General features: G+C 39.6%; 1 pseudogene; it reads left to right on the top strand.

The window, feature by feature from the left end:
* The first annotated feature begins 9,098 nt into the window (after positions 1 to 9,098).
* Positions 9,099 to 10,627, top strand: LOC102421125 (annotated as a pseudogene).
* The last annotated feature ends 4,828 nt before the right edge of the window (positions 10,628 to 15,455 follow it).

Below are 15,455 nucleotides of genomic sequence, written 5' to 3'. Positions count from 1 at the left end.
CAAAAATGGAATAATGGGATTATCCTCAAAATAATAAAGGCCATATATGATAAACCATAAATCCCAACAACAACTAAAAGTGTTCCCTAAAAGCAGGGAACAAGACAAGTATGTCCACCTTCACCATTTTTATTCAATGTAATACTCGAAGCCAAAGCCACAGCAATGAGACAAGAAGAAAAAATAAAGGCATCACAAATGTAAGCCCATGAAGTAAAACTGTCATTATTCACAGATGACCTGATATTGTACATAGAAACTCAACAGAATCCACCAGAAAACTACTAGAGTTAATAAATGAATTTGGCAAAGTAGCTGGATAAAAAATTAACATCCAGAAATTGTTGGAAAATTTATACACCAGTAATGATATCTTTGAAATAGAAATTAAAAAACAATCCATTTTATAATTGGAATAAAAAATGAGATAACTAGGAATAAACTTAACCAAGGAGGTTAATTTGCATACTTGCTCCTGATTGGCTGGTGGGCATGGCTTGTGGGTATAACAGAGTGATGGAGTGATGGTTACTTTGCATCTTTCTCTTTTATTAGTGTAGATAATACTTCCAAGTCAAATATAGAAGTTGCATACTTCTGAAATAGACTAATCTCCTTTAATATTAAGAAGACTCAGTACTGTGATCCCAACATGGTGTCCAGCAGGATGCAGGGAGGGAGAGTGTGACTAAGTAAATGAGTGAGAGGGGAGTGTGGACATGTGTGGTACGTGTGTGGGTGAGGGACAGTTAGATCTTGCAGGAGTCTTGGGGACTGGCAGACCAGGTTCTCTTGGTCAGGGGGCCCCTGCTACTGCCATGGGCACTCACAGGTGGGATGCAGCTCTGGCCCGAAGACCACGCCATCTTGAAGGGGGAAGCACCAGAGGCTTGAAGCATAGCCTCACCACCACCCAGACTGGCCTTGGACACCACCCCAAACCTAGCAGTGAATCGCTTGCCAGAGAAAATTCACAGGGGACTGCCACAGTACCCTGCAGTGAGTGGTGCCCTACCTCACTACGGGTTCTGAGATGTATATAGTGAGTGCAAGCCAGAGAGACCTCCCACACCACCCTGTCCAGGCTCCAGGACCGTGCTGTGTGTGCCTGCCAAAGGCACCTGTTAAAACACGCCACCCAGGCCCATGAACTGCACTGAGTCCATGCTAGAGGGAACTGGTGTACCCCCCCCCCCACTGAGGCCCCAGGACTGCACATTGAATGTGTGCTGGTTCCCAACCCAGGACCTCAATGAGTGCACAGCAGAGGGACTTAGCTGCCACCCCAACCACCCCCAGGCAATGCACAGTGTGTGCACACCAGAGGTATCTGTGGGGAAACCCTGCCATTGGCAACTGGGCAGTGCAGTGAATTGCATGCCAGAGGGCTCTGGGACTTCACAGGCAGTAAAAAGCCAGATAAACTGTGCACGCGACATTGCTGACCCTGAGCATCTGAGCTGACACTTGAGGGACCAAATCCATGGGGAACGCAAGTACAATTCAGAGCAAAGACAAAAAAAGGAGTGAGACTCAAGGCAGACCCAGACTCTGGGCTAAGTAGTCCCTGTCCACTAGATAGCTAGAGGCTTCAAACTCTCATACCTCAATCACATTGCCCAGGACCAGAAAGAGAAAGCAACCCACATTACATAGAAATAAATACAAAGGGACACCAAAAATGGAGAGACAAAGAAACAATCCCCCCAAAAAAGAAAATTAGGGATCGCCAGAAAAGGAACTAAATAAAATGGAGGCAAATGATTTGTCAGAGAAATAATTCAGAGTACTGGTTATAAGGATGCTCAAATGTCTGGATGAGAAATTTGCCAACATGTGTAAGAAGAGGAAATAAAGAATGATATAACTGCAATAAAAAAAACACAATGGAAGGTTTCAACAGTAGACTAGAAGAAGCTGAGGACCAAATCAGTGAGCTGGAAGACAAGGAAGAAAAAAAATATCAAAGGAGAGCAGCAAATGGAAAAAAAAATTTAAAAAGCTGGAGGAGTGTCTAAGGTTACTTGGAACAACACAAAATGAAGCAACATCCATATAATAAGGATGCCAGAAAGAGAAGAAGCTAAGCAAGAAATACAAAACACGTTTGAAGAAATAATGACTGAAAAATTCCATGACTTGAGGAAGAAAAGAGTCACATAAGTCCAGGAAACAAATAGAGTCCCAAATAAGAAAAACTCAAAAAGACCACATCAAGAGACTTCATAATTAAAATTGCAAATATTAATGACAAAGAAAGAATCCTAAGGGCCGCAAGATAGATAGAGACAGAGAGTTATCTACAAGGGATCTCCCATTAGACAATCAAAAGATTTCTCAACAGAAACACAACAGATTAGAAGGGAGTAGAATGAAGTATACAAAGGAATGAAAAGCAAAGGACTGAATAAAAATATACTCTATCCAGCAAGGCTATCATTCAAAATTGAAAGAAGAAGGTATAGAAAGAAAGAGAGAAACACAGACATAAAGAAGGAAAATAGCAACAAACAAGTACCTATAAATAATAACCTTAAACATAAATGGATTAAATGCTCCAATCAACAGACATAGGATGACTGAATGGATAACAAAATATGACCCATATATATGCTGTCTTCAAGAGACCCACCTCAGAACAAAGGATTCACACATACTGAAAATGAAGGGATGCTAAAAAATTCTTCAGGCAAATGGAAAGGAAAAAGAAAGCTGGGGTTGCAATACTTATATATGACAAAATAGACCTCAAAGTTAAGGTCATAACAAGAGATAAGGAAGGCTACTTCATAATACCAAAGGGATAGATACAAGAGGATATAACTCTGGTAAACATATATGCACCCAAAACAGGAACACCCAAATACATAAAAAACTGGAAGATAACAAGGGAGAGATTGACAGCAATACAATCATAGTAGGGGACTATAATACCACATTGACATCACTAGATAAATCTTCTAGACAAAAAATCAACAAGGAAACAGCAATCCAAAATGAATCATTAGATAAGATGGAAATAATTGATATCTTCAGAACATTTTACCCAAAATATGGAATATACATTCTTCTCAACATGAGACATTTGCAAACATAGACCACATATTATGACACAGGATAAGTCTCTACAAATTTAAGAAGATTGAAATCATATCAATCATCTTCTCAAAGCACAATAGCATAAAATTATAAATCAACTATAACAAAAACAATCAAACACATGGAGGCTAAACAGAATGTTATTAAATAATGAATGGTTACCAAAGAGATCAAAAGAGAACTAAAAAAACATCCTGGAAACAAATGAAAATGAAATCACAACAATCCAAAATCTATGGGACACAGTGAAAGCAATCCTCAGAGGGAAGTTCATAACACTACAGGCCTACCTCAAAAAACAAGAAAAAAAACTTGTAATAAGTTATCTAACACTACGACTTAAAGAACTAAAAAGAGAGCAACAACAACAAAAACAGAGTAAGTAGGAGGAATTAAATAATAAAGATCAGAGTGGAAATAAATGACATAGAGACTAAAATGACAATACAAAAGATCAATAAAACCAAGAGCTGGTTCTTTGAAAGGATAAACAAGATTTATGAACCTCTAGCCAGGCTCATCAAGAAACAAAGAGAGCCCTAACTGGTTTGACTCAGTGGATAGAGCATTGGCTTGTGTACTGAAGGCTCCCAAGTTCGATTCCAGTCAAGGACATGTACCTTGGTTGCAGGCACATCCCTAGTAGGGGGTGTGCAGGAGGCAGCTGATCAATGTTTCTCTCTCATTGATGTTTCTAACTCTCTATTTCTCTCCCTTCCTCTCTGTAAAAAATCAATAAAATATATATTTTTTTAAAAAAGAAACAAAGAGAGAGGACCCAAATAAACAAAATCAGAAATGAAAGAGGTGAAGTAACAGCAAACTACACAGAAATACAAAAGATTGAAAAAAATACTATGAACAATAGTATTCCAACAAACTGGACACACTAGATCAAATGGACATACTCCTATAAAAATAAAATCATCCCTAAATAAACCAGGAAGATTCAGAAACCTAAGTAGGCCAATAATAAAATATAAAATTGAAGTACTAATCAAAAAACTTCCAGCAAACAAAAACCTTGGTCTGGAAAGCTTCACATGGGAGTTTTACTAAATATTCAAAAAAAAGTAACACCTCCACTCCTCAGATTATTCCAAAAAATTCAATAGGAAGGAAAATTTCCAAGTTCGTTCTATGAATCCAGCATTACCCTAAACCCAAAACCAGATAAAGACACTACAAAGAAAGAGAATTACAGACTAATAACCCTGATGAACATTGATGCTAAAATCCTCAACAAAATATTACCAAATTGCATCCAGAAATACATTAAAAAGATCATACACCATGACCAAGTGAGATTATTCTGGAAATGCAAAGCTGGTACAATAGCCACAACTTAATAAACATGATACATCACATAAACAAATTGAAAGACAAAAATCACATGATCATATCAATTGATGCAGAAAAAGCATTTGACAAAATCCATTACCCATTCCTAATAAAAACAAGAAAACCTCTCAGCAAAGTGGGAATAGAGGGATCATACATCAACATAATAAAAGCCATATATGACAAACCTACAGCCAACATCAAACTCAATGGGACATACTAAAACCATTTGACCTAAGATCAAGAACAAGACAGGGATGCCCACTTTCACCACTCCTGTTCGACATAGTATTGAAAGTGTGAGCCCTAGTGATCAGAAAAAAACAAGAAGAAATCAATGACATCCAAATTGAGAAAGAAGAAGTAAAACTGTCATTATTCTCAAATTCCATGATATTGTACATAGAAAACCCTAAAGATTCCATAAAAAAACTACTAAATTTAATAAATGAATTCGGAAGTGAGCAGCATACAAAATTAACACCCAGAAATCTATGGCATTTTTATACACCAATAATGAACTTACAGAAAGTGAAACTAAAAAACAATCTCATTTACAAATGCAACAAAAAAAATTAACGTATCTAGGAATAAACCTAACTAAGAAGGTAGAAGACCTGTACTCAGAAAACAATAGAACTTGGAAAAAAGAGATAGAAGAAAATAAAAACAAGTGGCAGCATATACTGTGTTCATGGATTGGAAGAATTAACATGATTTTAAAATGGCAATACTATCCAAAGCAATCTGTAGATTCAATGAAATGCCTGTGAAAAACAATGGCGTACTTCAAAGACTTAGAACAAATTCTCTAAAAATTTACATGGAATAAAAAAGACCCCAAATAGCTGCAGCAATCCTGAGAAAGAAGAACAAAGTTGAAGGGGTCACAATATCAGATATAAAGTTATATTAAAAAGCCACTGTTCACAAAACACCCTGGTACTGGCACAAGATTGGCTTGGCCCTGATTGCTGCCCAGGCCTAGGGACCCCACCTGTGCACAAATTTCATGCACCAGGCCGCTAGTAGTCAATAACACTGAATTGTATCTTTGAAATTTGCCAAGACATTTCATCTTAATTTTTCTCATCATTCACACACACACACACACACACACACACACACACACAAACTGTAATTACAGGAGGTGAAGGATATGCTTATTAGTTTGATTGTGGTAATCATTTTACAATCTATACATATTTCAATACACACCACATTGTAAACCTTAAGTATATATAATTTTAGTTATTTTCACAAGACATTTACAAATACACACACACATATCTACACACACAATACACCAGAGACTCGGTCTTCTAAAATGCTAGTAAAAATCCTTTTTCAATCATTATACTGGAATTCTTGCTCCAGAGCATAATTTCAATGTTTTATTTTATTCTCAATTCTGCCACCTTTTCAATCCCCACTCTAGATAAATGACTTACCCTTTTTTTGTTTTGTGTTTTATATTATAATTGTTTTTTTTTATATTCACTAGCCTGCATTTTTACCAGTGCCATTTTAGTATTGTTTATTAGATCTTATTTTAAATAGTTACTACACTGAGCTTGTGGACATGTAACTCACAAAAGTGGATGAGGTAAAACTTATCTTTGTGCTCATAGTCTGGTGAGTCTATTAGCCAAACAAAAATAATCAAAGTTTAGACTTTCTTCTATTTGATCTGGAAATAATTATTTGTGATAAGTCAATTGAATTGAATAAACATATTGAGCACCTAGTATGTCAATTTAATTTACTGACTATTTTAATAGAGCAAGTCATGTCTTCAAAGTGCTAAGTAACAAAATGGCTTAACCAACAAGAAGCATGAAAACTCTATGAAACCAAATAAGTAAAAAGAAACTTCCAGGTTAAGCAGAAAGCAAAGTAGTTTTCACTAAAACACTGGTGCATCATCTCATCCTCAAACTAATCATCAATGAAAGGCAGTGGAAAACTTCAAAGAGAACAGCATACCAGTTCTCTCCAATTAAAGTAATCGACTCAAATTTATACAAACCAGATATTTCCTATAATTTAAAAGTATAATGCCTACTCACTTTAATCTTCTAGCTGTGTAATGAAATCAGTTACTTCCACTAATAAGACTGACATTACTAAACTAACTCCAATGCAGCATTTTGATAATACAGTAATAATTACACAAAATAATTTTCCAGATGTTTCAAGAACCAGCACCCATTTGAGATAGAAAAATATATACTGAGGTGTTTTGCAAGGATTTTTTATCTGAATAAAAAGAATAACATGATTTTCAATAAAAAAGAAACTGCATTTGCATCAAAACTTGCCACTTCACTTCAATGGGAAAGTACAGGTTTATAGATCCAAGCCCCAATCATTGTCCTGTCTACAGCACACTTGAATCTTTATTTCTCTGCAAAAGAAAATGTGGCATTCATAAAAAATTAAATATTTTCTTCTAATGTCCACAGTATATGCAGCATTAACCTCATATTTGCCCTATCTGTAAAATAAGATCAGAGTAATGTTTAGAGGTTATAGATATGGATAAATATCATTGTATTCATATTAGTAACAGATGTTAAAATTATTAAAAATATATGCACTTTATTTACAAATGGCCAGTTGTAAACAAAGTTAATGGTGGATTCTCCATAACCGTTCTTTTACTATAACTTTTTGAGATTTTTTTCTTCTTTCCACTTGTCTTGTTTCGATAATGAATCTTTGCAACAGTTTCCATCTTGGGGAATAATCCCTTCAAAACAAAAAACATTTTTAAAAAATATTTTATTTATTTATTTCAGAGAGGAAGGGAGAGGAGAGATAGAAACATCAGTGATGAGAGAGAATCATTGACCAGCTGCCTCCTGCACGCCCCCTACTCGGGATTGAGCCTGCAACCCCAGCATGTCCCTTGACCAGAATCAAACCTGGGACCCTTCGGTCCACAGGCCAATGCTCTATCCACTGAGCTAAACCAGCTAGGGCACAAAAAACATTTTGAATGAAATGGGGGTTTTTTTGGTCAAATTGTTCCATAAATTAATTAAATACCATAGCCATTGTTATAAAGATGGTAGATTGGTTTCACTGTAATACAGCAGTTTTAATGTAGATACCAATTTTGTTTGAAATTTGTGATTAGTGTTCATGGTTGTATTTTAAAGTTTTGACAAGTTATTTTTGGCCAGGCTGTTCCAAATCCTGAATGTATATGCATAGCCCTATCTCAAATCAACCTCAGTTTAAATAGACTGCATGACCTCTGCTTTGCCATACCACTTTTTTTTAAAAAATGTATCTTTCTTGTTAAAATTATTACAGATGTCCCTCTTTATCCCCCAATTGACCTCTTCCCATTGGCTCCTGCTCCCTCCTCAGGCCTTCACTGTATTATTGTCTGCCCATGGTTATGCATGTATGTGTCCCACATGCACTTTTTTTCTCCACATTCCTATCTACCAGTTTCCACAATCCCCAACCACCACATAGGTGGTAAAACCTTTTGTTAGTTTCTAATATCACCTTCCAGTGTTTATACATGCATTTAGAATTTTGACAAGCATTGCCAAAGTATTCCCCTTAAGGATTGTCATTTCATTCTCCCACTAGCACTGTATGAGAATTTCCTAACATAGATTTGCCAAGAGTATGTTGCAAAACGTTGTTTTGTTTTTTTTGTTTGTTCTTTGGTTTGGGTTTTTTGTTTTTTTTTTGCCGATCTAATAATGAAGATTTTGTGCCAATAGTGTAATTTTGGCATTTCTCTTACTGTGATGGTGGTCGAGCACATTTTTATCAGTTTAAGGGCCATTTTAATTAGTTTTCTGTATTTTCACACAGCCTTTCCCCATTTTTTATTGGAATGTTTTATCTCACTACTTCTATTAGGCATGAGGATGACACCCAGCTGGACTTTTTTATGTGTATATTTTTAAGTTATCTTTATTATTGGAAGTATTACAGGTGCCCTCCCTCTTTTTTCCCCCATTGGCAGCCTCTACCCAACTCCTACCCCCCAAGCCTTCACCACACAATTGTCTATGCCTATGGGTTATCCTAATATATAAAAACCCAGGGTCTGTAACAACCGAATGGATGACCGGTCCATCCCCCAGCCGCCAGGCTCCATTGATCAGGGAATGGCTAATGGGGGAACCAGGGTCCCTTAAGCTCCAATGAATCCATGACAGCAGTGACTAGTGAGTAGGCAGGGGGAAGGCAGACCACTTGGTCCCTCCCCTGGCCCGCAGGCTCCCATTGATCAGGGGATGGTTAATAGGGAAACAGAGTCAGTGGCCTGGGGACTAGTGAGCAGCTGAAAGGCAGGCCTCTTGGTCGCTCCTGCTGGCCCTCAGACTCCAATCAATCAGTGGTGGAGGTGGGGTGGAACTGGGGGCTGGCTCCCTTAGTAGTCCTGCAGGGTCAATCTCCAGAGAACAGGCCAGGCACCAATGGACCAGGGCCTCCGGCACAATCCCGACAGCGCTGCTGGCCTCCTGGAACTCGGCCTTGGGCACTGCAGCCGCTTCCCCTCCCTAGACGCTCCACAAGGAAGAAAGGATACCGCCAGCATCACCAGGGGTGACCAGCAGTGACTGACTGCTCTCTCTGTGCTTCCTCCAGGTCACTCGAGCTGCCCCCCTCCCTCCCCACTCCAGATGAAGTGTGATCACTGCACAAGGAAGGAATGTAATAAAAAAACAAAAAACGATGACCAAGAGAATGCCGCAGTCAATGTCTAGACTCGCAGCCGTGGGCAAACTATGGCCCATTTGAAATGAATAAAACTAAAAAAAAAAAAAAGACCGTACCCTTTTATGTAATGATGTTTACTTTGAATTTATATTAGTTCACACAAACACTCCATCCATGCTTTTGTTCTGGCCCTCCGGTCCAGTTTAAGAACCCATTGTGGCCCTCGAGTCAAAAAGTTTGCCCACCCCTGGCTAGAGTCAGGCTCAGGAAAACGGAGAGAAGGGAGAATTCCATAAGTTGGCCAATGCCAAGATATTTCTGAGTGACTGCCTGGTGTGTGACAGTTGTGTGACCGCAGAGGAAGGAGTCCAAGTTTCTCAACAGAACACCAAGGACTTCTTCTGTGTTCTGAACCTTAATAAGAAATGTGATACCTCACAGCACAAAGTGCTGACAGTGTCCATGTGTCCTCAGTCTCTGCCTTATTTTGATGCTAAATTCAGCCTCAGTGTCACTGATGCATCCAGAAGGCTCTGTGGCTTTCTCAAAAGCCTTGGGGTGCATTGTCTTTGACATGAAGATAGCTGCGGACTTCAGCATTCTGGAGAGTCAGAAGGAATTTGTGCATCGGTACTGCCAGCACCGTGAGGAAGAGCCCCGGCTACCCATGCTGACCGCTGCCTGCCCCAGCTGGGACCGATATGCAGAGCATTTGCTGGGTCACCCATCACCCGCCACCTCTGCATGGCCAAGTCTCCCCAGCAGATCATGGGCTCCCTGGTGAAGGATTACTTCACCAGACAGCAGAACCTGTCCTCAGACAAGATTTTCCACGTCATCATGGCCTCATGTTATGACAAGAAACTGGAGGCCCTGTGAAAAGATGTTCCCACAACTTTACATAGTTCCCAGGGTGCTGACTGCATGTTAACCTCAAGTGAAATTGTCCAGATAATGGAGCAAAGTGACCTCGCCTCGAATGACGCCACCGTGGACACTCTGTTTGGAGACATGAAGAAGGAGGTGAGGCTCCATGAGGGTGCCAGTTCCAACGGGTACCAGGCACACGTCTTCAGGCACATGGCCGAGGAGCTGTTCAACCAGGACGTGGGAGTGCTCACCTACCGCACCCTGAGGAACAAAGACTTCCAGGAGGTCACCCTTGAAAGGGACAAAGAGGTTCTGCTATGTTTTGAGGCTGCTTACAGCTTTCAGAACATCCAGAAGTGGTCCTGAAGCTGCAGAGGGGCAAGTTCCCCTGCCACTTCGTGGAGATCCTGGCCTGCACCGGCATACCCAAGTGGCAGGGGCCAGGCCCAGGTGGACGACGGGTGTGCAGGCAGGACACTGCTGCGGCAGATAGAACGCATCTACTCTGCCATCCCGGTGTGGCCCATGGAGACCAGTGCCCATGTGCAGGAGCTGTACCAGGAGTAGCTGGGGCAGGGTGGACGACTCCACCCAGGCCCAGGAAGCCCTGCATACCAACTAGCAGGGCCCACGGCAGCCTGCTAGGACATCAAGTGGTAAAGGTCCAGCAAACACCTGGCCTGCAGACCACCTAAAGAGAGGTGTCAGACACATGAAGGAAAGGCTTAGCATCTCTGTCATAACTTTGGTTTTCAGAATTCCCTGCTCCCCATCTGTTGGCTCCCTCCCTCTGAGGGGTGCTGTCATCATCACATGAGTGCAACTGGAATATTGTATCTCAAGAGGATTGCCCCAATGTATGGATCCTTTTATCCGACGATGAAAAAATCCCAAAGAACGAGAATGGAGACAGACTACTATCCTTTAGGCTTAAAAAAACTCCAGAAGTGTCCTGGGAAGAGCTGAGACTTGGTTCTGTCCACGCACCTCAGAGAGATTGGATGAGGAAATGGCCCCGTTTGGCCCTGACTTTACCCACTTATGTTACTCTTGATGGTGTCTTTGCCACAATGTGAATAAACTGCCACCTTTTGGAGTAGGGGCTCATACGAAACTCTGCATTATCAACTTTTCTTGAAACAGATCTATGTTCTGCAGCTGTGGCCACCATCCTGAGATCAGGTCCTGTAGACCAGGACCTGTCCCTGGGAATCAGGGGGCACTGGAGTGGAGCTCCACCCGTGCCCCTTTACATTCAGGGATTGAGCTGAAGTCACTTTGGGGGAGGCCTGGCAAGGGTGACAGGTGTCACAGATGGAAGGATGGAGAATGGAAAGGTGGACACCCTGCTTGGTCCCTCCCTGGGTGGGGTGAGGCAGATGAAGGCCAGCCAACCCGCCCCATAATTGGGTGAGATAGCGTTCTCTGTGTCCACCTCTCACCCCATGGGCCTGTCCTCTCCCCTCAGCTCCAAACAGCCCTCTGCATTCCATGACAGTGCACTCTGCCCTCACATGCTGCTCACCCTAAGTGAGAAGGAAGAGAGCAGTTGGCCTGCAGACAACTACATAGAAAGATAGGGCTGACAGCTGGTGAATGCAGTGGTGGGAGCCTCCCCTGCCTCCATGGCAGCACTAAGGAGCAGTGAGCAGTCGGACGATAAGGAGCGAGGGGTCCTGGACTGTGAGAGGGATTTCCAACTGTTAGCTTAGGCCCGTGCCCCATGGGGAATGGGCCTAAGCCGGCAGGTGGACATCCCCTGAGGGGTCCTGGACTGTGAGAGGGTGCAGGCCGGGCTGAGGGCCCCCCCATGCACAAATTTCATGCACTGGGCCTCTAGTATGCATATATGCATATAAGTTCTTTGGTTAATCTCCCCCCCCCCTGCTTCCCTCTGAGATTCATCAGTCTATTCCATGCTTCTATGTCCCTGGATCTATTCTGGTCATCAGTTTATTTTGTTCATTAGATTATACACATAAGTGAGATCATGAGATACTCTGTCTTTCTCTGACTGGCTTATTTCGCTTAACATAGTACTCTCCAGGTCCCTCCATGCTGTCTTGAAAAGTAAGAGATCCTTCTTTTTTACAGCTGCAGAGTATTCTATTGTGTAAATGTACCATGGTTTTTTTTATTATCTCCTCTACTTATCACCATAAAAATCCTAGAAGAAACCATAGGAAGCAAAATCTCAGATATCTCACATAGCAGAATTATCGCCTAGGGCAAGAGAAACAAAGGAAAATATGAACAAATGAGACTACATCAAAATAAAAATTTCTGCACAGCAAAAGAGACCACCAACAAAATGAAAAGGGATCTCAGCTGGACCTTTAAGAAGGATGTCCTGAAACCTTGCTCTCTGAAATGGCCTGAATCAACATTGTACCTACCCAGAATATGATGCTGTTTTTGGAATCAAATTTTCCACCTGACAGTTTATGACTCTTCCCCACTGTCAGCTTATTCTGCAGCCTACCTGGCATGATTACTGAACTTTTCTGCCTTCTCTAGCTAGTGACTCTCACTTTTCTTCTCCTTTCGCCTTGAGAGAATGAGAGGCAATATAAAAGCTTTCTTGGGTGTTTATACAAGAAGAGTGTGTCTACATGTAAAGGTACACATATGTAAAAGGAAAATAATCACATTTACTCTAATATTTGTCCTTTATTAAAATAATACACCAGCCAAAAATCATCAAAGTGTAAGAACAAACTAGATACTAAAGGAATCTGAATGTTCATCACTTATAAACTCTTTCTGAAGAATAAATAATTCCTAGAAAATATATTGTACCCTAAAAATAAATGAACAATAAGTAAATAGAGGTATTTGTTAAAAAATAAAAAATATACTCATATATCACTTGAATAATTAAAATAAAAACAAACAAAATAAAAAAGAGAAAAATACAAGAAAGTGTTGTCTATTCTTGTTCTTTTCTCACCTCTCACTTACTCTTCAATCCTTCCTATCAACTTCAATTCTGCACTAATAAAGCTTTTGTTAAAGAAATCAATAGGGAATCCAAGATGGCTTCCCATCTTACATTTAAGTCCTTGAACCATTTTGAGTTTGTTTTTGTGTATGGTGTAAGTTGGTGATATACTTTCATTTTTTTGCATGTATCTGACCAAATTTCCCAGCACCATTTATTGAAGAGACTATCTTGACTCCATTGTATGCTCTTGGCTCCTTTGTCAAATATTAATTGAGCATAATGGCTTGGGTTGAGTTCTCTGTTCTCTGTTCTGTTCCAATGGTCTATATGTCTGTTCTTTTGCCAGTACCAGGCAGTTTTCAGAATCGTGCCTTGGTAATATAGCTTGATATCTGGTAATGTGACCCCTCCAACTTTGTTCTTCTTTCTTAGGATTGCTGTGGCTATTCAGGGTCTTTTTTTATTCCAGATGAATTTTTGGAGAGTTTATTCTAGATCTTTGAAATATGCCATTGGTATTTTAATGGAGATTGCATAGAATCTATAGATTTCTTTGGGTAGTATGGACATTTTATGTTGGTTCTAGCAATCCATGAACATGGTGTGTTCTTCCATCTGTTTATGTCTCCCTCTATCTTTTTTTTTCAATGTCCTATAGTTTTCTGAGTATAGGTGTGTTACACCCTTAGTTAAGTTTATTCCTAGGTATCTTAATTTTTTGTTGCAATGGTAAATGGGATTGTTTTTTTTTTCTCTTCTCTTTCTGTGAGTTCATTATTGGTGTATAAAAGGCCATAGATTTCTGCGTGTTAATTTTGTATCCTGCTACATTGCCAAAATCATTTATTAGGTCTAGCAGTTTTTTATGGAGTCTTTGGGGTTTTCTATGTACAATATCATGTCATCTGTGAATAAGGACAGTTTTACTTCTTTTCCAATTTGGATGCCTTTTATTTTTTCTTTTTGTCTGATCACTACAGCTAGCACTTCCAGTATTATGTCGAACAGGAGTGGTGAAAGTGGGAATCCCTGTCTTGTTCCTGTTCTTGGGGGAAATGGATTTAGTTTTTGCCCATTGAGTATGATGTTGGCTGTAGGTTTGTCATGTAAGGCTTTCATTATGTTGAGGTATGATACCTCTATTCCCACTTTGCTGAGAGTTTTTATCAAGAAAGGGTGTTGGATTTTGTCAAATGCTTTTTCTGCAACGATTGATATGATTATGTGATTTTTGTGTCTCTGTTTATGGGATGTATCACATTTATTGATTTATAGATATTGTACCATCCTTACATCCCAGGGAATAAATCCCACTTGGTCATGGTGTATGATCTTTCTAATGTAATGCTGAATCCGATTTGCTAGAATTTTGTTGAGGATTTTAGCATCTATGTTCATCAAGGATATTGGCCTGTAATTCTCTTTTTTTGTGGTGTTTTTATCTGGTTTTGGAATTAGGGTAATGCTGGCTTTATAGAAAGAGCTTGGAAGTGTGCCTTCCTCTTGAATTTTATGGAATAGTCTGAGGAGGATAGGTTTTAGTTCTTCTTTAAATGCTTGGTCGAACTCCCCTGTAAAGCCATCCAGACCAGCGCTTTTGTTTGCTGGAAGATTTTTGATCACTGCTTCAATTTCTTTGGTAGATATAGGCCTATTCAGGTTTTTTTATTCTTCTTGATTGAGTTTTGGGAACTTGTATTTTTCTAGGAATATGTCCATTTCATCTAGGTTTTCCATTTTGTTGGAATAAAGTTGTTCATAGTATTTTTTCATAATTGTTTATATTTCTGTGGGGCCTGTTGTTATTTCACCCTTTCATTTATGATTATTTGGGTCCTCTCTCTTTGCTTCTTGGTGATCCTGGCTAGAGGTTCATCAATCTTGTTTATCCTTTCAAAGAACCAGCTCTTGGTTTTGTTGATCTTTTGTATTGTTGTTTTTTTTTGGTCTCTATGTCATTTATCTCTGCTCTGATCTTTATTATTTCCTTCCTTCTGCTTACTAAGGTTCTTTTTTAATAAGAAAGAGAGAGGGGAACATAGGTATAAAGAATAAAAAAGCAATGAATAAATACTTATCAATAATTACTTTAAATGTAAACAGATTAAATGCTCCAATTCAAAAAATTAGGTTAGCTGAATGGATAAGAATACATGATCCAGCTATACAGTGTCTACAAAAGAATGAACTCATAATAAAAGTTACACACAGACTAAAATGGAGCAATAAAATGCATTGAAATGGAAATGAAAAAAGCTGGGGTAGTAATACTTAGACAAAATGGACTTAAAATAAAAGCTAAAAATAAAACAAAGAAGGGCATTACATAATTCTAAAGGGATCAATCCAACAAGAGGATATAACTCTTGTGAACATAAGTGTACCCAACATATAAACACATAATCTAATAAAGACAAACATGCAAATTGACCTTACCTTCGCTACGCCTTAAGCCACGCCCACCAGCCAATCAGAGCGACTATATGCAAATTAACCCAACAAGGAG

This window comes from Myotis lucifugus, unplaced genomic scaffold (assembly GCF_000147115.1).
Source record: "Myotis lucifugus unplaced genomic scaffold, Myoluc2.0 scaffold_4, whole genome shotgun sequence".
Taxonomy (NCBI): domain Eukaryota; kingdom Metazoa; phylum Chordata; class Mammalia; order Chiroptera; family Vespertilionidae; genus Myotis; species Myotis lucifugus.
The sequence above is the reverse complement of the archived record's forward strand: the minus strand, read 5'-3'. Positions and strand labels throughout refer to the sequence as shown.